This window comes from Hyperoodon ampullatus (genome assembly GCF_949752795.1).
Source record: "Hyperoodon ampullatus genome assembly, chromosome: X".
Classification (NCBI taxonomy): Eukaryota; Metazoa; Chordata; class Mammalia; order Artiodactyla; family Ziphiidae; genus Hyperoodon; species Hyperoodon ampullatus.
In genome coordinates this window covers 6,287,030-6,310,561 of record NC_136913.1, presented here as the reverse complement: position 1 = coordinate 6,310,561, position 23,532 = coordinate 6,287,030, and positions in this window count along the sequence as shown.

Genomic DNA, 23,532 nt, shown 5'->3' with positions numbered 1-23,532 from the left:
TAGTTTGTGTTAATGGTATATATTAAAGTACCAATTCAAGGGTGATGGTTGGGGAAGATAAAAGAGTGGGGCATGAGGATGAGGAGAAAAAGTGAGAAAAGAAAAGTTGTGAACCGGTAGCATGTGATGTTTAATCATGCTAACTCCTGTTTCCTGATAAGGCCCCCCAAAGCACAGCACGTCTCTCTGTATATGTGTTCACAAGGCATGCAGGATTTATCTGGTAGATCTGCGAGCAGGAACTCCAACTTGAAGGAGTCCATGGAGTGGACAAAGGAGGGGAAGTTTATCTTCCGTTTCCCACAGGACTAGTTTCACTCCATGGGGGACATACTATCCTACAGTTTTTGGAAGGTGGAGATAAAAATGCAGTGTCTGCCTCTAGACGTATAGATCAATTATTAAGGTCCAGTATGAACTGCCCCCCACCTCCACCAGCTTATCCAGTCCCTTTCCCCACCGCTTCCACATTCAGTCTCATCTTCACGTACGTCAATGTTATTTTTGCAAGCTGAAGGTATTCTTTTTTTTTTTTTTTTAATTTATTTATTTATGGCTATGTTGGGTCTTCATTTCTGTGCGAGGGCTTTCTCTAGCTGTGGCAAGCGGGGGTCACTCTTCATTGCGGTGCGCAGGCCTCTCACTATCACGGCCTCTCTTGTTGCGGAGCACAGGCTCCAGACGCGCAGGCTCAGTAATTGTGGCTCACGGGCCCAGTTGATCTGCGGCATGTGGGATCTTCCCAGACCAGGGCTCTAACCCGTGTCCCCAGCATTGGCAGGCAGATTCTCAACCACTGCACCACCGGGGAAGCCCAAGCTGAAGGTATTCTTGAGTCATGGCTTTTGGCTGCTTTGTCTCACCTCCCTCAGGGACCCACTCCTTTCTTCATCTAATTAAGCATTCAGTTCCCTCTCTTTCCTCCGCAACCTTTGTACTCACAGTCATATGACATTGATCTCTTTTTTTTTTTTTTTTTTTTTTTTGTGGTACGCGGGCCTCTCACTGTTGTGGCCTCTCCCGTTGCGGAGCACAGGCTCCGGATGCGCAGGCTCAGCGGCCATGGCTCACGGGCCCAGCCGCTTCCGCGGCATATGGGATCCTCCCAGACCGGGGCACGAACCCGTATCCCCTGCATCGGCAGGCGGACTCTCAACCACTGCGCCACCAGGGAGGCCCTGACATTGATCTCTTAATTGTGCTCTAATTATTTCACGTGTACGCATTTTATGTCCTCCACGAGAGCATAAGTGCCTGAAGGTCAGGCACCATGTCTATAAACGTAAAAGGGACACAGGGGCAGGAGGTGGGGACTGGGGTTAGTCGTGAGACAGATGCTGCGTGTGGGTCGATTTGCACGCCTTGAGAAAATGCTGCACGGTGTTAAGGGCTCCTGAATTAAGCACAAGGCGTTTTTTTCACACCTAGGGATCTGAGAGTGTCTTTTTGAACTCCTTTGAAGACTTCTAAAGTGGGTAGGTTTTGCCTTTAAATACAATGACCTCAGCAAGGGATCTTAAGTAGTTTCTGGAGCAAGAGTGAATATAAAGTATTTTAAGAACCTGCCACAGGTATTGGGGTTATTCAGACAAATCAAAGTGATTTATCTTTATCATAATTTTTTAAGTGGTCATAAAAATAATTTTGGTGACACTTTTTGGAATGAGTATTGCACATGAAAAATAATTTTTCTTTAGCAAAAGGTGAACAATTAGAAAATTATATGAAAAGTACTGTTAGGTTTTTATTGTGTGCCAATTGATGTATTTGTATAATTTTATGAAATTATGTACCATTATATTCCGCAGAAAATTCTCCCTATGTGATTCTGTTTTTAAACTATAGTTATATAATAATGGTCCTAATGACCACATTGCCTTCTTTTTGGAACTTCCAAGTTATTTTACAACTTCTTTTAGCTTTTACCAGTGTCAGGAGGATGGTGAAGGTCATTAAGTATTTGCAAATGAGAAGGTCCAGTGACACTAATATAGAGCTATAGAAGTTGTATTTCTTTAAAGTTTCAAAGTATTTCAGGAGAAGGTATTTCGGGCTAACCTAGCATGACACCCTTTTTTTGCGGATAAGGAGTTGAGGGCTGGAGACATTATGAACTTGGCCAAAAGAATGAAGTTAGTTTGTGGCCAATTTGGGAATAAATTCAGTTGTACCAAGTACTCGTCAAGAAGTATTAAAAATTCTTGAAGTTTTTGTCCTCATATATTGCCTGATGGCTAAGGTCAGACTTCTTTTTAAAACCAGGCTGGATATCTGCCTCAATTTATAGAACAAATATAAGGAGAAGACAGGAAGCTTCTGTCCTATTTTAGGTTCTATATGTGCATATACTTGGTTTATGATATGTCAATTCTAAGAAGTGTGATTTTTACATTTCTGCCTATTCCAGGTAGTGATATACAATACTAGCTAAAATAGGTAAGTTGACGGATAGATAGATAAATAGATGAATATCACATGGCTCGGTGGAAAATGAATGAGGGCCCGGAGTTAGGAGGGTCTGGGTTCCATCCCCTCCCACTAGTCCCAGTTGATGGCTGTACGCCCTTGAGTAAATCTTTAATCTCGCTGACTCTTGTTTTAGGGTTCCCCGGAGATAAAGTCTTTGGAGAAATATGCCACTTACGCTAAGCAAAGAGGAATCTGCTGGTCTGGATATTTCACAGACATCTTCATTTATTACCATTCATTTTGCTTTCATTCCATTTACTGTCCAATGCTAGATACCATTTCCCATCACCTGAAGTGAACTGATCCACACTCATTTTCGCTTTGACCTGGCAAAAGTCAAGGCACAGAAATAGCCATCTAAGGAGAATGAAAACGTAAGGAACGGGCACATTATTTCTCACTTGACGAGGGAGAGTGGCTGGGAGTGGGTGGGAGCGGATGGATGAAAGAATGGATTGTCTCTCCTGCCACCCCTGCGATGTCTTCATATTTCCCACCCCGCCCAGCATCCCCACTGAGAGTCTACACCGCTGAGCACACCAGTGCTTTGGGCTCTTCCGATGGTGGTGCTTTGAGTTGATTCCCACAGGTCTCGGGCCTGCCGGGTTATCAGAAAGGATGCATCTGGGGTTAGAGAGCCAGGTTTGAAACACATTCCTCCCCCAAGCCAGGGGCAAAGGGCCTTTGCCGGCGCCCTTAGAGGTTAGAAGCTAAGGTAATTATTCAGTACATAAAAACATTGGTTATTTTACTTTCCTTAAAGAAACCATGCACCATCACGTCTCTCGTTTAGCATGGACAGTGAAGAAATGGTAGATATTTCAATAATAAACTCACTGAATGAGGGATACCGCAAGGATTAACTCTCTAAATCCAGTCTGGTGTCACTGTGAACTTTTGTAACTGGGTTGACCAAGTGAAGGCATTGGCAGCCCATTCCAAACCTGTCTGTGGTACATTTTTAGCTCCTCCATATGCTCCATAGATATTAAAGCAACTGATCTTCATATTCTCTTAGTGAGGACGGGCTAGTAAATGTGGAACTGAGAGGTGTGGCATATTCTATATTACTCAGTAAGACTACCAGTTATGCAGTTGTTCTCATAGGTAGATTTACTCCTTGACAATTTAAGGGAGTAGAAATAATAAATCCTGCAAGTTTGGAGCTCAGATTGAGATCGGATGTTCTGCTGAGCTACCACAACAAGCCTGGTCCAAGTGCCACTTGCTCTAACTTCGTGTGCCGTGGATATGCCCGTCATTTAGTCACTGGTTTAAAAGTCAGCATTGCACATAAAATGGACCTATGCTGCCTATAGAGAAATAATTGCCCCTGCAGCTTCCTCCAGGACACACTGTTTGCTTCACAGCCTCCTGCTCCAAATGTGATAAGCACATGGGCTGATTCTGTGTACTTGGAGGTTGACAGATAATTTCTGTATAAATGCAGACTAATGTCAGTCTCTTCAGCATTGTGCTTCACAGATGCATAGACAACACCCGGTGCCCAGGTTTATGAACATGTGGATCAGCAAACCTATAATCAAGTCACCCGTGCCTGAGGAGATGTGTTATGGAAGGGGCGAGCCAACAACCATCACACTCTAGAACTGTGTCTCCACAGACAAACATGCTCCCTGGGCTACATTCTTCACCATCCTGCCCTCAACCTCAACTCCTCCCTCCCGCCCCCCACTCCCCACCCCCCCCCGGATTTCCCTGTCACTCCACATGATGTGCAACAAAAAACAACAGGAGAATCAGGAAGAAGCAATTCAGAGCCTGGAGTGCATACTTAAAGGAGGCTGGTTGGGATGATGAGAAGCTTCTGTGGACAATGTGTCCTGACCTACGAGTCTCTTCAGTGGATATTGGGTTAGTATAGACCGTTGCTCCTTCTTGAGTGCTCATTGCCTGGGCCTTTTGGGGTGGCCCAGGGATCTGCCTGGTAACAGGCTCTGCAGGTGACCCCGGTGCATGCATGGTTGAGAAGTGCTGCTCTGTTGGCTGCTCTGTGAGTCTGGAATGGACACAACCCCCTGGACCCATGGCCTCTAAGGACTCAGCCCCTCTGTGGGGAGCAAATTCATTACCTAGTTAAGGATTTCATTTTCATTTCTCCTTCGTCAGATGATGTCACGTGGACATAAATTCTCCTGAAATTGAAGAATGATACAAATTAACAAAAACTCTGCTTAGATATTTTATTGTGTAAATCTGATTTATCTCTCTAAAGAAAAAATAATAGCCAAACTGCATTGCCGGAACTCTGCCTGACTAAGCTGTCCATTATCCTATGGACAACGAACAGACTTTTCTCTCTTCCTAGCAACCTCTTGGAGAAAAAAAAGGGAAGAAATGCTTAGAGAGGCTCTATAGCAACCTAATGGGGGAATCCCAGTTAGATTGAGCATAGAAACAAATTCATGAATGACCAAATAAATGAGGAATGAATAGGTGCTTGAAGAATCAATTGCTTTTTGGGTTTCCCTTTGGGGGCCAGTGAGATACATGTTTCAATTATTGGACTGCTCCTCCAAGTTAAGGTTTCTCAACCCTGGAAGACGTGGCATTTGGGACCCATATTATTTGTGCTGGGGGCTGTCCTGTGCATGGTAGGATGTTTACCAGCATCCCTGGCCTCTCCCCACTGGATGCCAGTAGCAACGTCCATCCCCAGTCCTGAGAACTAAAAATGTTTCCTGACGTTGCCCAAGGTCCCCTGGGGGGTGCAGAATGACCCCAGGTTGAGAACCGCTACTGTAAATGGATCTAGACCTCCTGTTGATATTTCTTAAATGCTTCTTAAATTTAATAGGAATGTTGCTTGTTCTCAGTGAGCCTGGCAAATTGACAGTGACAGGGAAAGCCTTCAATAATCTAAGTTTAATGGGAGCTGCATACAACAGCTGAGGGCTGACCTCTATGAGCCCATTAGAAAAGTTTTGCTTGCATTTTAAAGAGCAAGCAAAGGTAGGACTCTGGAATCTGGGAGGGCTTTTCCTGCTCACTGGCCTGCAAAGATTCTCCATTTACAGGCCTTCCTGGGAGACCTGGGAAGGCCGGCAAAGCAGCATTGAGGGTTGGGCGGTCTTATTAATCCATTGGTTTTGCCGGTTGGTTTAAAGGGATACACTAAGTTTAACTGTAGCTAGACCTTTGTTAAGACCATAAACTCAGCCAAGTACGTCTGACATTTGTGGAAGATGACAAAGCCTGTGCTATCCGTCATTCCACCTTTCTTTTTAGGGCCTTGTTTTGGTGTTCTTTGTAACACAGTGGTTGTGAAATCAATCCGGTGAGTTAAGTAGAGGCTGAGGGCTCACCGTCCGTTGCGTAGTCTGAAAATACGGCCAGGGTTGCATTCCTGGTACGTTGGTGGCCCTTCAGTGAGACTCGGCTCTCTTTGCTCTCCATAAATGAAGGATGGTGTCTGACGTGTGAGTCCTTCACCTGGAAAAGGGCAACAAAAACTGCAGCAGGTGTTAGATACATTCTGCAAAATGTGAGCCTTTGTCTTGACTTGCAGAAGGACTGGACACGCTGCTGCGTAGCAGGGAGTCACCCAGGTCAGGACAACCCTCTGCCCACGTTCATTAAAGAGCCTACTGTGTGCGAGGCGTGTTCGTCTGTTTCTCCCTCTGTGCTTCCGAACCATCCTGGAATGTAGCCCTCTCCACTTGTCAGAAAACGACACTCAAACACAGCTCGCCTGGCTGGTCGTGAGGAGAGTCAGGATCCAAACCCAGTTTGCTTATTGTTAAACTCTGAGATGTTCACAGCACCCTGCTCCCAGAAATGGGAGAATAGGAGTCTGACTCCCTGGCATCAAGAGTGTTGTTTTTCTTTCTTGAGCTTTTTTTCTTTTTTAATGAGGTAGAATACACATAAATCAAAAATGGACCATTTAAATCATTACAAAGTGAACAGTTCAGTGGCATTTAGTCCATTCATGGGATTGTGCAACCCTCACCTCTAATTCCAGAGCATGTTCATCACTTAAAAATGAAACCCTGTCCCCATCGGGTCTTCACTCCACATCACCTCCCACCCCAGCCCCTGGTAAGCACTAATCTACTTTCTATCTCAGTAGATTTACCTGTTGTGGATATTTCATATAAATGGACTCATACAGTATGTGCATTTTTCGTTACTGGCTTCTTTCACTTACCACAGTGCTTTCGGGGTTCAGCCATGTCGTAGTGTATATATCAGTACTTCTTATGGCCAACTAATATTCTTTTGTGTGAATGGACCACATTTTGCTTACCTCTTCATCTCTTTGTAAATCTTTTGGTTGTTTCCATCTATTGTGAATAATTCTGCAGTGAACATTTGTGTACGAGTATCTGCTGGAGCCACTGTTTTTTTAAACATTTTTATTGGGGTGTAGTTGATTTACAATGTTGTGTTAGTTTCAGGCGTACAGCAAAGTGAATCAGTTATACATATACATATATCCACTCTTTTTTAGATTCTTTCCCCATATAGGTCATTACAGAGTATTGAGTAGAGTTCCCTGTGCTACACAGTAGGTCCTTATTAGTTATTCATTTTATATATAGTAGTGTGTGTGTGTCAATCCCAATCTCCCAATTTATCCCTCCCCCGCTTTTCCCCCAGTAACCGTAAATTTGTTTTCTACATCTGTGACTCTGTTTCTGTTTTGTAAATAAGTTCATTTGTACCATTTTTTTAGATTCCACATGTAAGTGATATCATACGATATTTGTCTTTCTCTGTCTGACTTACTTCACTAAGTATAATTTCTAGGTCCATCCATGTTGCTACAAATAGTATTATTTCATTCCTTTTTTTATGGCTGAGTAATATTGCGTTGTATATATGTACCACATCTTCTTTATCCTTTGCTCTGTTGATGGACATTTAGGTTGCTTCCATGACCTGGCTATTGTAAACAGTGCTTCAGTGAACATTGTGGTGCATGTGTCCTTTCGGATTATGGTTTTCTCTGGATATATGCCCAGGAGTGGGATTGCTGGATCATTTGGTAGTTCTATTTTTAGTTTTTTAAGGAATCTCCGTTCTGTTCTCTATAGTGATTTTACCAATTTACATTCCCACCAGCAGTGTAGGAGGGTTCCCTTTTCTCCACATCCTCTCCAGCATTTATTGTTTGTAGACATTTTGATTATGGCCATTCTGACCGGTGTGAGGTGATACCTCATAGTAGGTTTTTTTTTTTTTTTTGTGTGGTACGCGGGACTCTCACTGTTGTGGCCTCTCCCGTTGCGGAGCACGGGCTCCGATGCGCAGGCTCAGCGGCCATGGCTCACGGGCCCAGCCGCTCCACGGCATGTGGGATCCTCCCGGACCGGGGCACGAACCCGTGTGCCCTGCATCGGCAGGCGGACTCTCAACCACTGCGCCACCAGGGAAGCCCTTCTCTCTCTCTCTCTCTTTTTTTTTTTTTTGAACCTGATAGACCGAAGGCCATTCTGGCCATCCTCTAGGTAGGAGGCAATGGGGAATTAACACCTAGAGGAATAGTCATCAACCAGTGGTTTTCAGGGATTTGCGTTAAATACCTCCGTCTCTCACTCTGGGGGCAGGTTGGGGGGTTGGGAAGAGGGTGGTAGGGCGAGGGAGAAATTGGCCTAATTCTGAAGGAGCTGTTGCACCATTTACCAGAGCTTCCCTGAGGGATTAAGTGTCAGGAGCCCAGGTGGTGGGTGGCTTCATGATGCAGCTTGGGCTTGCTTTTCCCGTTCCTGTTTCTCTTCCCCACCCCCGTGGATATCCTCTGGACCTCTCAAGTCACTCTTGCATGTGGATCCTTATTTTAGGGTCTGCTTCTGAGGAGCTCCAAGCTAGACAGGTCTACACCCGTCTTATCCTCTTTCAGGATAATAGTTTGGGAAACTTGCCTAAGGCCAAAAGCTAGTAAGTGGCAGAATGGGTCCACATCAAGGCAGCCTGCTTCCTGTCCCCATCTCCTAACAGCCAGGCTGCCGTGATGCCGAGACATCACTTTGATTGCTGCTGTAACAAACTACCACAAACCTAGTGGCTTAAAACCACAGAAACATCTTATCGTACAGTTCTGGAGTCACAGGTCCATAATTGGTCTCACTGGGTGTGAAGGTTTATTTTCTGTGTCGACCTCACTGGCCATGCCTTGTCTGGATGTTACTTCTGGCTGTGCCTGGGAGGGTGTTTCCTAATGAGATTAGCATTTGAACCGGTCAACTCAGTCAAGCAGATGGCTTTCCCCAGAGTGGGTGGATATCATGAATAAGTTGAGGGCCTGAATGGAACACATAGTGTAGGACAGAGGAGTTCATCCCTTGCTTTTCCTGCCTTACTAGGTGAGCTGGGACGTCTCAGCTCATCTTTGCCTGCCCTCAGACTGGGATGTACACCATCGGCTCCCCTGGTTCTCAGGCCTTTGGACTCAGACCAAGTTGTAGCACTGGCTCTCCTGGGTCTCCAGTTTGCAGGTTGCAGATCATGGGGTTTCTCGGCCTCCAGAATCATGTCAGCCAGTCCCTCATTGTAAATCTCCCACTGGTCCTGTTTCTCTGAGAACCCCCACTACTACACTATGCTAAAATTGAGGTGTCATTGGGGCTGTTTCTTTTGGATCATTCTCTAGTGGAGAATCTGTTTCCTTGCCTTTTCCAGCTTTGAGAGGCCGCTTGTATTCCTTGGCTTGTGGCCCCTTCCTCCATCCTCAAAGCCAGCAATGGCTGGCCGAAGCTTTCTCACGCTACATCTCTCTGATACTCCTTTTCTGGAGTCCGATCTCCCTTCTGCTACCCTCCTATGAGGACATTTGTGGTGACATTGGGCCCACCTAGGTGATCCCTGCTTCTCTCCCCATCTCTAGGTTCTTAACTCAGTCACATCTGCAGAGTTCCTTTTGCTGTGTCACAGAACATATTCACAGGATCTGGAGATCATGATATGCATATTTTGGGGGTCCCTTATTCAGCCTACCACAGTAACCTCCTCTGGGCCCTGAACAGAATACAGATCCCTACCTTGGAGTGAAAAACCAAACCAAACCTCCAGGTGCTTCTCTCTTGGCCAGCTCTAGCTCTGCATCCCACATCACGTAGTGTTCTCTGAGAGCTTTCTTCATTTCCTCAGTGAGCCACTGCTCTTGGTCCCCAGCCTCTGTAAACCCAGAACGATGGTGTCTCTAACCCTGATCGTCACGAAGCTGCTCCTGGTCATTTGTATGCATGGAGTTTGGCGACACTGAATCACAGCCCGCTTCTCTTCAGGCAGAATGTACATTGAATGGTGTGCATATCAAGTATGAATTGAAAAGAGCTATCTTCTCTTATACAATACAGGAAAATAGATTCTTTGTCTTGGAGCACAAAACAGTGGCTCTTGATTACAGGTACTGAGGCGCTTTGCTAAACATTGCACATCATATTTTGTGGTACTAAATTTGATAAATGTATTTCCAAAGGGATTTATTTATATGTTACTTCACCGAGGCATAAAATTGTAAGGGAAAGACTCCAGCGTATACCGAGGAATTCCAGATTTGCATTTACTCTGTAGCAGCCCTCTTTGAAAGCTATTTAAAAAGTAAAATAGGAGATTTTTCTTTAAATGGTACTGCATCGCAAAGAAGATGAGATAAGAAATGGATGACAGGCCATGGGGGAAAGGCACTTTTTGTGTCTGTGGTTAGTTGAAATAAATGGAGTGTTCAAAACAAAAAGCAAAAACAGCAAGCAAGGGAAGTGTCCAGTCTTTGCTTTGATTCTCTCAGTAAAACTTCGACAGGGAATGTCTTTCACATGTGTAAAATACAGGTCTCTGAAGACAATCCTTGGAAAGAATTGAGTTACCAGACCCCTGTGGAGAGCTGCAACTAGTGTATTAATGAAGCAGTAAAAGGGGAAGCCGGACCTTGCACGTGAAGAAGGAAATGTGGATGAGGAAGAATGCCCAGTCAGTGTCAGACCATGAAAAATTAATCACAATCACGAGGGTGTTTGGGGTGTCAGTCCTTCACTTTTTTCTGCAATTCCTGGAAAGCTCAGAGCGCGCTGAACCGTGGGCTCATAGACAGAGCTCTGTGTTCTGAGCAGAAGGATTGGAGTCTGTTGGAGACTATTGGGCTTTGCCACTGCCTCTTCTTAGCTGCTCTCTGGGGCCCCTGTGGAAGAAAGATAGCAAACTTGGTTGATGAATAGCTGACGTTTTCATTTCAGTTCGGGGGAAAAACCCACCGTGCCAGGCCCTGCTGTAGTTTTGCATCACTCAGGCATTCTCTGTCGATATCTGACTGTCCCAGAAGGATAATTAAAACCTTTTGTTCATCTCATGCCCACTGTGGCGTCGCCTCCTTTCAGATACGTCAGGCTCCTGTGTGGCGGTGCCTTCCGTCCTGGGCCCGGGCTAGGCCTGTGAGGTGTTCTGTCTGCGTTTCCCACACCCACCCACGCTGAGCTTTTCCTCACTCCTCGAAAGCCCCCTGCTCCCGCCCACCTCGCTGTTTCCTTTTTGTACTCACACAAGCGTGCAGTGTCTTTTTTATTTCTCTCTGCTACAGCCAGGTTCAGATCTACCCACCAGCCCCAGCGCTCACTGGAAAAGTCTCAGTGAGCTCGGGTAAGTGCGGGTGTCTAACCCCGTTGCCCAGACAGGCGCAGCAGTGTCACTCAGATGCGTCCCATGATTATCCGGTACGTACGGGTGCCAGTCATTACAGAGACCACTCGGGGCGCCTCCTTCATGCAGGCACAGAGCCCCTGTCCTCCTACAAATTCCAGTCTTGTTGGTGGAGATGGGCAAACAACCCAGCAGTTGAGTAACATACACAACTTAATGCTGGAAGGCAGCAATGGCTACGGGTTAAGGAGCTCCGGGGAGCGCACGTTTCATCCTGTGATAGGGAAGGCCTCGCTGACGAGGTGGCTTTTGAGCAAAGACTTGAAAAATTGATTCCATGTGTGGCCTCCTGGCATCACAGGACCACTTGAAAAAAGAAATCTTAGGGCTTCCCTGGTGGCGCAGTGGTTGGGAGTCCAGGGGACACGGTGCAGGGGACACGGGTTCGTGCCCCGGTCCAGGAAGATCCCACATGCTGCGGAGCGGCTGGGCCCGTGAGCCATGGCCGCTGAGCCTGCGTGTCCGGAGCCTGTGCTCCGCAACGGGAGAGGCCACAGCAGTGAGAGGCCCATGTGCCGCAAAAAAAAAAAAAAAATCTTAGCATGGGTGTCACCTGACCACACAGGACGTCATGATTTGAATTCTCAGCCTGTAAAAGGAGAGACCTTCATTTATTAATACTCGTGCCAACCCTTTTCCACACCAGAGCCCACAGTGGGTGCCAGAGGGTGCGTGTCTCTGAGTGTGCCCACTGCCCCTCCCCACGGGCCCCAGCTCTCCACGGGGCATTCTAACTGCCATCTCCCTGGATGCCAGCATCTCTCCTGGCTCTGGAGGTGCTCACAGACGCTTACTCAGGACTTTGTTTTCAATGTCCTTGTCATTTTTGAGTCCCTGGGGGATGTCCTTACTGTTTTTGTTTCCCTAGTAAAACTAAACATGGAAAAGAATGTGGGTTATATTTTATGTGGCATTTTTACATGCTCTGTCGTGACATCTCAAGTTTAGTTTCCATATTGTCAGAGACAGAAGTTAAGACTTACCTGTGTTGTTGGAAAAAATCGTGGGCTGCACTGCGCAACCTTGGAGGCTGTCCTGACACAAAATTGTGAGCCAGGAGCCTAGACTGTGTCCCCAAGGAGATTCAGTCTCCTGAAAGTATGCCCCTGTCCTAGGAGATGCTCTTAATAATTTCATCTAGTGCGGCCGATTCTCCCTAAGTGAATTGGTGAAATTAGCTTGTGCTCAAAACTTGCCTTAGAAAATGTGTATTTTTGGATAAAGGCACTTTCATTGCATTTGCTTGCCTGGGTAAGCCAAGCTGTCTGAAAACAGCCGAGTCTGATGATCATATGGTCAAGGTTGTGATCACGCTAAGAAAAAGGAAAGCTTTTTCATTTCAGGCAAATATTTGTTGAAAAGTTATTCAATTTTTGCAGATCTCTGCTGAAGGAAAAATACCACTTAAACCCTAAAACCCCAATCATCTAATCACAATATAAAGCTTTTAAAGAATGTTCTGCTCTTTGGAATACACCACTGGGATTAAAATGACCTTAAGGCATAAACTCATTTTAGCAAGAGTGTGCCTTTTATCTTTCCACTGAGATGTGGGTGGAGGTCACCGGCAGCTCAGCCAGACTCTCAAATTAACTTTACTTCTGAATTTCATGACAATATGACAGAAGAACAGGCCCTCTTTACTTTTCTGAATGCTGTTTGAATTGATCATTGTGGGCTAAATTCTTAGCGCCAGACAATGTCTCTTTTGAGGAGCTTCTTGCTCCTGGGAGTGAGCCGCTTGCTGCCAAGAACTCCAGCACTTCTTTGGCTTCATGGGAGAAGGAATGCCATTTGCTGCAGTTTTTTTGTAACTGCAGGGAATTGAAGAATAAATGTAAGGGCCAAGAAGAGGGGGCCTAGTAAACCTTAGCTTCTGTGATTCATCTTCAATTTTAATTTAAACCAAAGCAGAGTTTCCATCACCGTGTATTTCTCAGCGTTTTGCAGAGAAACGTTAATAAGCACACATGAAGCATGTCCTGTTTTCAGAATAATTGAGGAATTGTACTCCTCCATTCTTTCTTTGTTCTTATTTCATGTGGAAAGACACCGATGCTCAGAGCACCGCCTCTTGTCACCAGCGTGTCTGGGTTCAGAAGCAAGAATTGGACAGTTATATGAGAACATAATGCATTGTCCCTCTCGGCCAAATTTGAGTCTAAGGACAGATGAATTTGAAGTTATAGTCCTGAACCCAGTGCCCTCCAACTCTCCCCTCCCCCTTGGGCTTTCTGATACATATTTTACAATAGAGCAATTGAACATCTAGAACAAAGCCTCACAGTTTTTTTTTAAATTAATTTATTTTATTTTTGGCTGCGTTGGGTCTTCGTTGCTGCACACGGGCTTTCTCTAGTTGCAGCGAGCAGGGGCTACTCTTCATTGCGGTGCGCGGGCTTCTCTTTGTTTCAGAGCACAGGCTCTAGACGTGCGGGCTTCAGTAGTTGTGGCGCATAGGCTCAGTAGTTGTGGCTTGCAGGCTCTGGAGAGCAGGTTCAGTAGTTGTGGCGCATGGGCTTAGTTTCTCCGCGGCATGTGGGATCCTCCCGGACCAGGACTCGAACCTGTGTCCCCTGCCTTGGCAGGTGGATTCTTAACCACTGCACCACCAGGGAAGCCCCCCCACAGTTGTTTATAATTGTTTTTCATCCCTCAATTGCTAGTATTTAGACCAGTGCCACACAAAGCGTTCTCCAGTACCTTAGTTCTCATGGAATTTTAATTCAACCGACAACGTACCTTGCTAGCTACATAGCCATGCAGAGCTTCGAATGAGGAGTTGGTCAGCCAGGATGTGCAGTGGGAATCCAGGCCAGAGAGTGGATTCTCACGGCAGAACCATCTGTGCTGGAGTCACAGCTCTTTCATTTACTGGCGTGGACCTCTCTGTGCCTTGATTTCTTTGTCTTTAAAGTGTAGATAATGAAAGTACCCACTTTATAAGTTTGTTCTGGGGAGCAAATGAATCAATGTCTATAAACTCCCTAAAACTCCCCAGCCCCTGGCATAAGGCAAGCAATGTATATGTGTTTATTAAATTAAGTGACTCCAAAGGCAGACTGCATCTCCTTCACTCCAAAAGTTTTGGTTGAGGCAGCTCAGATTGCCTGTGTGTGTGTGTGTGTGTGTGTGTGTGTGTGTGTGTGTCCCTATGTACATCAACCTTTGTTATTATATCTTAGACAAAAGCAAAAATGAATTGTTTTTCTGATTTCTGAGATTAAATACAAAATTTACTACTATTGAAAAGATAAACTCTTTTGGTGACGTTCGTAATAGTTATTATTACACTAAATGTTATAGACTACTTATGTTCCAGACACTGTTCAGTGAAATTGGCACATAGTAACATATCTAATTATCAAGCAGATCCTGTGAGGTGGGTTATATTGACTCTGTTTATTGATGGGAAGGCTGTAATGAGCCATTATGAACTCTTCTTGTAAGTATAGAAATATACAAACCAACTGTCTGTAGCTTGTCATTTATTAATTGGGAATTAGTGATATGAAGGGATTCATTGAAGATATCTCCTGCCTTTATAAACAGTTGTTTTTTTGTTTTTTTGTTTTTTTACCAGTAGATATCACATGAGGAATCACCAAACGTCACAAATGATTTCTATAAATTTAAAGCTCTGTAGAATTATGTTGTCCGACTGTGGTTCCTACTCCGAATACATATGCCTTTTAAACGTTTCCTTCATTGTTTACAGTTGTGGTGTATCGTACTGCACTGCATTGTATTTTCTTTTGCCACTTCACTCGGAAGACTGTGCCGTAGAGAATCCCACTTTAGGGTGGTTGTATCGAAGTCCTGGAAGGTGATGGCGGCTCTTAGTTCATCATCATTTTTTTTTTGTCCAGGCTTGGATGGGACTGGGCTGGGTGGAGGTGTGAGGGATGTTTAATTTTTTGAAAATGAATTGAAATGGCCTCGGATCCTTTGCAACTCGTTTATCAAGAGGTAGGGTCTCTTTTGCCACCCCGTCAAGTCTGAGGTAGTTTCCTTTTGACTAGCAGAATGAGACACTGTGAACCTTCCAGCCAAGACCTCCAGACATTCTGCAGCTTCCACTCTTATACTCTTAGAATCCTGAGACCCCACCTTTCTGAGGCGTCTAGGCATGAGAAACCACATGGAGAGGGAGGCCAGCCATCCCCACCATCCTAGCATCTCCACGAAAGCTTCAGACGGTTGAGTAAGGCCCTCAGGACATTCAGCTCATAACTGCTGCTGCATGAATGAGCTTGGGCAAGACCAGCAGAAGTACCCAGTCACCCCCCACCGTCAAGTAATATATCACTGTTGCTTTAACACACTGAGATTGGGGACATTTGTTATGCAGCCACAGCTAACTGACCCAGTGGTCTTGGGATATACCCACTTCTGAGGCACAGCTCCTCTAATCTTCTTTGAAAAGGCTCTGCCCTGCCAGAGGTCAGCTCTGCTTGCGAGGCCCTAGCAGCCCTGACGTTCGTAAGAGTTTCTAAGACATCGCTCAGAGCTCCAAGAGATTGAAAGGTCACTGCTTCTGAGTTATTTTTGGCCAGATATATATGCTGAAAGGAATGGGATCTCGAAAAGATGAATCTCAGTAGAATTTCATTCTTTCCATTTAAAAGAAAGCCATGAGTCATTAAAAAGCAAGTTCTGTATTTCTTTTCCTTTGTAAAAATCTTGTGATACCTAAAATCACATTTTCAATGGTCTGTTAGAATGACCAGTTATTAAATCTTTCCTGTCCTTGCCTTTGTAACTTTTCCATGAAAAAAGAAAAAACAGGGAATTAGAGGGCTTTTTTCCTGGCTTATTATGTTGGGAGAATTTAGTAAAAAAAATTATAAGTATTTGAATATTACTGAACTTACGCATTAGAGCCAACCAATTACATTTAAGGGTATGAATGAAGTGAATACAAGGTAAAATCAACATGACCTGCGCCCTCAAGATTACTGCTTGAGGGCACTTCCCTTCACCTTTGAAGAAAATGCTGAAGCAGAAGAAGAGGATTTTTAAAAATTCAAATGCTTTAAACAATGGGAAATAGTTAGTCTATGCAGACTTTGCCTGGGGGCATGAAAACCAGGCAGCTGTTTAAACTTAAGAATATTTCTATGATATTTGAAAGAAGGCAGGTAGATACATTCAAACATACTCAAATTATCCAGTTCAGATATTTTTCAATCAACCAACCACCAAGTAGAATTTCATTCACCTGTTAGTTGCGCATTGATTAGTGGGCATATTTGGTTACCTGTGCTCTTCTGGAAGGATCTAGGGTGTTTAGCTATTTAGGGGTATTAGAAATACTCTCCTGGGTATTTGTGTGGTGAAAGACAGAATTGAATCTCTTAGAAATGCACCGCCAATTGCATTTTAATGTTTAACACAAATACTGGTGGTTCAAATATCGATGGTACTTTCCTTGCTCCCTTGTAACTATGCAATCCATATTTTGCAAACCAAAAGTTGACTTTTCGGAACGTAAGAATCAGGAGTTATTTATAAGATTTCCAGTGTTATAAAAATTAAAATGCATTTCGCTGTACATTTCATAAGCTGCTTTTATGGAAAGGAATAGAATTCTGTTTGTATACAATATTTGCATTGAGAAAAGCTTGGCACAAGGCACATAAAACTGTTACCAGGGAGTGTTATAAAATTAGGTGGGGAGAGAGGAGAATGTTGGCTGCTTCTTCTTTTTTTTTTTTTTTTTTTTGGTATTATTATCTTTTTTTCCATGAGCGTACTTTTGCAGTTTGGGGAAAAAAATCTAATAACCATATTTTTAAAGTTATGTGAATTTAAGACCCAGAAAATAATAGTAAAAAGTAAGACTCAAACTTAGAGTCACTCTTCATGTTATGAAGAGAAGCTGGGGGCTCAGTTTTATGTTTCATTATGATTACAATATTCACCAGGCAGTCTACTTTTCTGCTGGTTTCCTGCCCAGAAATAGATGGGGCCATACAGCTTCTCATCTCTGTGGCTCTCTCCTAATGTATCTTTCTTAAGTCCCATTGCCACATTGAATCCCTAGAGTTGTGAATTTTCAAAGTGGTAATTATACATATTTTCCAAAATTAGGAATCAAAGCAAGACCTGCATTTTTTAAGAAAAAAAAAAAAAGAATATTTACTTAAGTAGATCCCCTGTAGGTGAATTTACAGTTTGACATCAGGTGAATTAACATTCACTAAATTACATAAATAAGGTTTAATGTTTTAATCAAATAAAATGTTACCATAGGGCTAACTCGTCCTGTATTTAATATCACATGAACCAGTATTGGGTGAAATATCATCAATAATAAATGGTGAAATCAGCTGTGATTTCATGGGTAAGAAGAGACGACAGTCCAACATTCAATGGATGTTCCCTGTATTACTGGTACTCGAGTACATGGTGAGAGGAGGTAAGACCTTCCTCTTCTTTTATCAGAAGAGATAACTTGGAATCAAGAGTATTGTCAGAATTATATTCCTGGGACAAATATGCCTTCTTGGATAAGAAAACAAGCCACGCTTTGAATAGAAAATTAATAAATGGGGGAGGGCCGTGAGCATGCTGTCAGTATTAATCAGGGAGGAACTGATCCAGGAGATTGTTGGAGGCAAAGGCCCTATGTTCTCCTCTGCCCACATTTGGTGCCACAGCAGAGCCTTGCAAAGCCTATAGAGAGACCTTGGAGGCACCAGCTAAAGCCAAGCTTGAGACACAAAATTGACCCCAAACTGAGAGTTCCTTTTCATGGAAGAGTTCTAGCAGTTCCCTAGGAGGGCTGAAGTCTTAATCATGCTCAAAAGAGAAAGACTGGGAGGACTGAGGTTATAGAAAGAAGGTGGGAGAGAGAGAGAGTCTCCAGACGGGTCACTCTCAACATTCGAAAGCTTTGCTTTCCAACCTTGGGCAGTACATTGGAATCTGCTTATGCAGGTAGAGTCACAAGCCCCACTCATGTTGCTTGGTGATGCTTACCTAATGCTTTAGTGAAGACTGCCTAAATCTCCATTGTAATTCAGCTTAGGATAACTGAGGCAGGTTCCAGAATGAACATTTATTACATTGCGTGAAGAACCTTTTCTAAGCATATGCGACTACGGGTTCCACTTAACATAGTACAGTGGTCACAGCGTTATCTGGAGTTGTGGGATCTCAGTGGTCCTGTGTCTTCACCTCTTCCCTTCCTTCCTGTGGAACAAACTTCATATGATGACGCTTCAAACAGTCTAACCTCACACCTCTGACTTCCTTCATACCAACAGCTCTTACTTCCTTTCTGATTCCCATGGCCATGGCCATACACTTTCTTCAGACATAAATTGGGATTGCTTAAGGCCGCAAGTAACAAAAAAAGGGCAACTAGCAATAGCTTAAACACAAAAAGTTTTCCTTTCCTTCACAAAGCAATACGTCTAGAAGTAGGATGTTTAAAGCTGAGGCAGTGGCTTAAAGATGCCATCGGGGACCCATGATCCTTTTATCCTTTTGCTGTGCCATTCTTTGCATGTTGATTTCAGTCTCATGGTCAGAACACTGGACTCTGTTCCTACAATATCATGTTTACATTCAAGCAGAGGAGGAGGAAGCTAAGATTCTGTGAAGTTTCATCTTTTGATTCACACATGGATTCCTGACTCAGGGACTTTTTCCTGTATCTCATTATCCAGAACTGTGTTGCATCCCACCTTCTTCCGTACCTCCTTCAGCTCCAAGGGAGGTTATGACAATGAGTACTGTTAGTTGGAAGTATTGCTGGTCTATGTAAATATGGGATTCTGTCAGTAAGAAAAAAAAAAAGGTAAATAGATATCGGGAAAATAATAAGTAGTGCATTCCAGAGCTCCAAACAATGACAAAGATATGGTTCCCATTGCAAAAAGGGGTTGCAGAGGTGAACCCCACTTCACCTGGCTCCAAGCAGCCAACACCAATATCTTGGAAATGTTCTCTGGCCACAAATTCTTATCATCTCATCTGTCTCCCCAGAGCCTCTCTCTCTGCCCCCTTCTCCAGCTTTTCTTCTCTTCATTAAAATGTTGATGTTTCCCAGTGTTCCGCCTTGAGCCCTCCCCTCTTACTACTGTCATATGTTCGTCTTGGAAGCTGTTGTACAAATTGCACCCCAGTAAATACAAAGTCGGGACCAAGGGATGCAGACCAGGACTCAGGAGGTCTGTGAGTGTCTGTCGGTGGGGAGAGGTTCAGTTCATGAACTGAGACGCCACTTTGAATAAAATGACCAGTACTGGAATTGCAAAGAAATGCCAAAATCCAGTCAGGGACATGCAGACATTTCTCCTGGAAGAGAGAGGTAGTAACTGGGATTTGGGGACCATAAGAAGGAGAGAAGGAGGAGGACATTTTCCCAACTGGGTTCACACCTCGCCTGGGGCTTCTTGAATTGCCCCTCTTCCAGGGGATGTGTTAAAAGAACCGCTGGATCTTTATCAAATTCCATGTGATGGTAGTGTTCAAGTCTACTTTCCATCTCTAGTCCTCTTCGGAGTCCTTCCCTAATTGCCTCTGGTCATATATACCCACCTGGATGTCCCACGTCCCACTCACGATCAGTGTGCCCTGGAGATGACATACCTGTCCCCATCAGGTTCCTCCCCACGTGCATCTCCTCCAGCATTCTGTAGCTCAGTGAGTAGTGACAGCCTCCAGTTGCCTAAACGAGGAGCTCCAGCCTTTGGGCCCCTCCTTCCTGAATTCACGCCTCCATTTGGTCATCAGGCGCCCTCAGTTCAGTCTCCAAATCTCTCAGATCTTCCCGCCTTCTACTCTGCACTGCTCTTGCCTGGATGATCCTCGTCATCACTTCGTCCCCCAGGTGGTCTCCGGGCCCTCGGCATCTCCTTCTGATCATCCCCCACGCTGAGCTGTGGGTCGTAAAACACAGAGCCCGGCAAGCCACTCCGCGAGGATAAACTTTTGGTGAGTCTTCACGTCCTTGTCCCACCCTTGGCTTTCCAGCTCCTGCCCTGTATTCTCCTCCACGTGTTGTGTGCTCTACCTGCCTACCTGCCCTGGATTCATCATGGTGCCCAGGGCACATCCTCAACTCCATACCTTGTGCCTTGACTATTCTGCTCTTTCAGCCGGGAATATCCATCCCCATTTCTTTTAAAACCCAGAAGACTATATGCCCAACTCAAATGTCACTTTGCCTTTAACTTTCTGATATCTTCCTCAGCCTCTGGTGAGGCAAACAAAACTTGTTTTCTTATTCTTCTACGAGTAGCATTTATCATATTTCATTTTAATTGGTTGCTTATGTATTTGTCTTTCCATTAGGCTGTGAGTACTCAGACAGCAGGGATGCTATTTTATTCTTTTATCTGCAGCAGTTAGCACAGTGCCTTGTGATATTCAATAATTCTGTTGAATTGAATTATAGATCATCTTCTTGAGGCTAATGGAGAGTTAACTTGATAAAATGTCATTCATCTAAGGAGACTGCATGCCCTATATTTATAATGTGCATTAAAAGCTAATGTTTTCACTTAAAAAAATCTTGAACAAACCTTGAGATAAAAATAGTCTGTTAGTGCTTTCTCTACAATAATACTTGTAACTCTCCCAGCCTCTGTAGGTTTTGCCACAGTAAATATCACTAATATAAATAAATGTTAACTAGCTCCAGCTCCAGGGAATCCCGCTTGTAGACTTCAGCTGGGAGAATAATGTACAGAATTCTCAAGGAACAGTCTTTTCAAGCCACCTCTCCCACTGTCTTCCTTGAATCTTTGCTGCAACTGTGCGTAAAACTGGCACAAATGGCATTTGACTTACTGGATATGACTTGTGAACATTTTTTATTTCGATTGCTTGTGAACACCTGTTCACCATCTTTTTCTTTAGGAATCCTTATAATTTCTTTACTAAAAATGCTATTCACTGCAAGTAGATTCTGTGTGTTCTCTGAAAAATATATGTAGGTTATCTAATTGTGTTATAACTTAAGTGGGTCCAAATGAAACTTAAACACCTTTACTTACAGCATTCATTGAATTAGATTCTTGGACACAGAGGCCCAGGCTCTAGAATCCAACTGGCCTTGATTAAGCAATGTTAATCCAAATTAGGATTGTGAGAAAGCCTTAGGACATGTCTTCTTTTGCCAGGTGGTTAGAGAGTCCACAATCAGTCACCTCTGGTGTAGTTCGACTCCCTTTAGAAATTGGATGCCAAGTTTCTCCTTGATTTTTCTCTTATTTAATAGGGTCATCTCTCAGATGTATAAGAGCTTTTAATAACAAAGATAAGGAGATTGTTTGATTTCTCTGTGATAGATTTAATGTGCAAGTAAATAAAATTATACATAATTGAAACAGGCAACATAAATAGCAAAGTTATGTTGAAAATTACGATCCTACTTACATATTTTGGTCGTGGGTGATTTTATTTCTACATTCTCAATGAGCAACATAAACTCTAAATTGCACTATTTTCTACACATGCTGTTACTTTATTTACTTATTTGTTTATTTATTTGGTTGCACTGGGTCTTAGTTGTGACAGGTGGGCTCCTTAGTTGTGGCTCGAGGTCTCCTTAGCTGTGGCATGTGAACTCTAAGTTGCAGCATGTATGTGGGATCTAGTTCCCTGACCAGGGATTGAACCCAGGGCCCCTGCATTGGGAGCATGGAGTCGTATCCACTGCGCCACCAGGGAAGTCCCTGCCATTACTTTTTAATCGATATGAGCCATCCAAATTATTATTGTTACAGTGACTCACTAAAGTCCTAATAATTGTAATGTCAGTGTTATTTTTTTGTTTATGAAGTTTTTTTGCATTGAAAATATATGTCTTGGGCTTCCCTGGTGGCGCAGTGGTTAAGAATCCGCCTGCCAATGCAGGGGACACGGGTTTGAGCCCTGGTCTGGGAAGTTCCCACATGCTGTAGAGCAACTAAGCCCGTGCGCCACAACTACTGAGCCTGCGCACCTGGAGCCCATGCTCCGCAACAAGAGAAGCCACCGCAACGAGAAGCCCGCGCGCAGCAAGAAAGACCCAACGCAGCCAAAAAAACAAAATATATGTCTCGGTCCTTCTATAAAAGTAGGCTTTTTGTAAAATCAACCACTATAATGTGTAAAGAACACATTTAAAGAAAAACAGTACCCGATAATGGATTCCACTGAGATGGACAAGTGTATTAACACGCAGAGAACAGGTTCCGCTGAAGCCAGCAGCCTGTGGAGTGGTGAAGGACACAGCTCCCCAAGGAGATGGTGGAGGGAAGGCAGGAGAGCTTTGGAAGGGGGATGGGCCTTCACATAAGCCAAATCCAAATAAAAACCCCTCTGTCCACTTGTCATCAAGGTGAACAAAGAAATCAGAAGGGTGGACTTCTCCTTGGCTTTAGGGCCAGCTCCAGGGGGAATTTACAAAGGGGAAGCTCGTCTTGGCTGCCTTCCCATTCTTTCTCTCTACAACTCCACGCCTATCTTGAATCCTGCTGATTTCTGATCAGTGCCTACCTTGAGGTCCTTTCCAGAAGCACTGACCTTTTAAAGGGGAACATTAAATTTTTTTTTTTAATGAAGAATAAAAGGAAATGACTCTACAATGGTGGAAGGACAAGGGGCGGATTTCAGCTCCGTAGTCGTCTCCTCAGATCTGGTCTCCAAGATCATCATAAAGCTTATGTGGCTCAAATATTTGACATTCCTATACATTTTAGTCTCCAGGAAGCTCTAAATGGTGGGGGGAGCTTGACATTTTCACAGTCATCTAGACCGTTAGTGAAATTTCCAGCCACATGATTTCTCATTCTCCTGACAGAACAGCCGTTATTTGATTTCAAGGAATTACAAAATGGGTTTGTCTTATTTGTGTGTTTTTTCGGGGGAAGCAAGCTTTCCTGGTTGCTTAGATACTCAGTGTGTCCCATCGAAGGGCCCTGCCTTGTCTTTTGATTATATATTTTTGAATTTTCTTTCATTTGTACTGACAATATCATACTTTACTCAAGCCCTGAGCCTGAAATATAGTGATGGTTAAGAAATATCTCGGGGCTTCCCTGGTGGCTCAGTGGTTGAGAGTCTGCCTGCCAATGCAGAGGACATGGGTTCGAGCCCTGGGCTGGGAGGATCCCACATGCCGCACAGCAACTGGGCCCGTGAGCCACAACTACTGAGCCTGCGCATCTGGAGCCTGTGCTCCGCAATGAGAGGCCACGACAGTGAGAGGCCCACACGCCACGATGAAGAGTGGCCCCCGCTTGACGCACCTAGAGAAAGCCCTCACACAGAAACGAAGACACAACACAGCCAAAAATTAATTAATTAATTAATTTTTTAAAAATCCACTTAAAAAAAAAAAAAAAATCTCCACGCTCTGTGTTCTGGAAAATCGCTGACTGTAAGGAAGCAATCCTGTATTACTCA